This window comes from Lactuca sativa, chromosome 1, assembly GCF_002870075.4.
Source record: "Lactuca sativa cultivar Salinas chromosome 1, Lsat_Salinas_v11, whole genome shotgun sequence".
Taxonomy (NCBI): Eukaryota; Viridiplantae; Streptophyta; class Magnoliopsida; order Asterales; family Asteraceae; genus Lactuca; species Lactuca sativa.
In genome coordinates this window covers 102,391,102-102,392,970 of record NC_056623.2, presented here as the reverse complement: position 1 = coordinate 102,392,970, position 1,869 = coordinate 102,391,102, and the positions used below count along the sequence as shown (strand labels likewise).

At 40.6% G+C, this 1,869-nt stretch overlaps 1 non-coding gene across 1 annotated transcript; it reads left to right on the top strand.

Annotated features, from left to right (window-relative positions):
* Positions 1-687: 687 nt before the first annotated feature.
* LOC111899483 (small nucleolar RNA R71) lies at positions 688-794 on the top strand. The gene has a single exon (XR_002852934.1). It is a non-coding gene; the product is annotated as a small nucleolar RNA R71 (small nucleolar RNA).
* The last annotated feature ends 1,075 nt before the right edge of the window (positions 795-1,869 follow it).

Below are 1,869 nucleotides of genomic sequence, written 5' to 3'. Positions count from 1 at the left end.
GGCTTGCTAATTTCTCAGTGAGTTTTGCTAGTCAATCATCAAGGCTTGATGATTTTTCATCAAGGTTTGTTGTTCTTTCATCATTGTTCTTTGATCCTTCAATGTTGCATCAGTATCATCATGTCTCTTTTTTGAAGCTTCCATGAAACGAACCAACATAGTCTCTAAATCAACTTTCTTCTCAGTTGGTGGTTGCTCTTTTTTGTAAAAACCCCGGCCAGTCTGCATGAATTTCTCCTCCTTCTGTTTCTTGTACTCATCATAAGGTAGCCACTCCTTCTTTGGTTTCCTCCAATCTTCATCATACTTGTCCCCACTTGAGTAGCAAAATTGAGCCTTCTTGTTCCCATATTCATCCAAATGTCAATCCTTAGTCAAGTGTGGCCCACTGCATTTCTCACATCCAACTCTTATCGCATGAATTGATTGGTCCATTTGGGTCAATCTCCAGTCTATAGTATTAATCATTGCCATCATAGCAGTCATCTCTTCAGAATGTGCACCCCCACTCCTTTTGCTCCATCTTGTCTTAGGTTGTGGTACTCACGAGAGTGTTTTGCAAATTCTTCAACTAACTCCTTGACCTCCCTTGCATTTTTCTTTGTCAGTGGCCCTTGAGAATCAAGGAGTTTCCTTGTCATAACATTTCCCCCATCATAGAAAATATACATCTCTTGTTGAACATTAAGATCATGTTGAGGACAATTCCTTAACAATCCTTTGTAGCGCTCCCATGCCTCGTATAGTGACTCCCCCGGTTGTTGCTCAAAGTTGGCTATTTCCTTCTTGAGTTTAGCAATATTGGATGGTGGGCAAAATTGGTCTAGAAACTGGTGACGCATTTTAGCCCAAGTAGTGATTGTACCAGGTGGGAGTGCTTTTAGCCAATCTTTTGCAGCTCCTTTGAAAGTGATTGGTAGCATCCTCAGCAAGACATTATCTCTATTGACATTTGGGACATTGAAATAGTCAACAATGCCGTTGACCTCATCTAGATGTTTGAAAGCATCCTCATGATCATTTCCATAAAACAGAATATCCTTTAGTGCATTAAGGATGTGTCCCTTTAATTCAAATGTGGCAGTGGCAGGAATCGCGGCTTGTACTAATCCCGGACCAACATCTTCTCGAATACGCTTCTTGTAAGCTCCCATTGACATTTCTTCAATGTTTTCCATTTCATTTCTTGGCTTGTTCTCGGGGTAACTCGTATAAAGTCCAAACTCGGTCGCAAAGTCGTACTCAGATTCGGTTGGGGGTGGTATTTGCTCTATGTTTTCAACCGTGCTCTTGTTCATTGAAGATGAACTCGAATCTTCCGTTTTTTCCCCCGACTTCTTTGAGAACACAGACTTGAAATCTTGTAAGTGTGTCTTCTTTGGTGTTTGATCGTCTTTCACGTTCTTATCCTTCTTTTTGTGTAGGGATGACTCCGGATCTTCAAGTGGTGGTACCTGTAACGCCCGTAGATCCGGGATAGTCAATTTAGAGACGATAAGCGCCAAAAATGGATTTTTGATGAAGGATTATTTAGAATGAATAATCTTAACTAATTTATAGTATGTGTTACAAGGTTTCCGTGCATATAAAGAACGCCGAAATCCGAGTTATAACGAAGAAGTTATGACCAGTCGAAGTTTTGAGACAGAATCGGCACGACACAGCACGACGTAAATAGTGAATTTACGTTAGATTGATATTTAGCCTTAGCGACCTAAACAAAAGTCGTAGAGTTCGTTAAACCATGAGTGTGCATAAAAAGAACGTCCGAATCTGACTTCGTATGAGGAAGTTATGATTTTTCTAAGTTTCGACTTAGCGGTATGCAGCCCGAATACTCAATTTGAGATCGAGCGGTTTTTAGCCGAA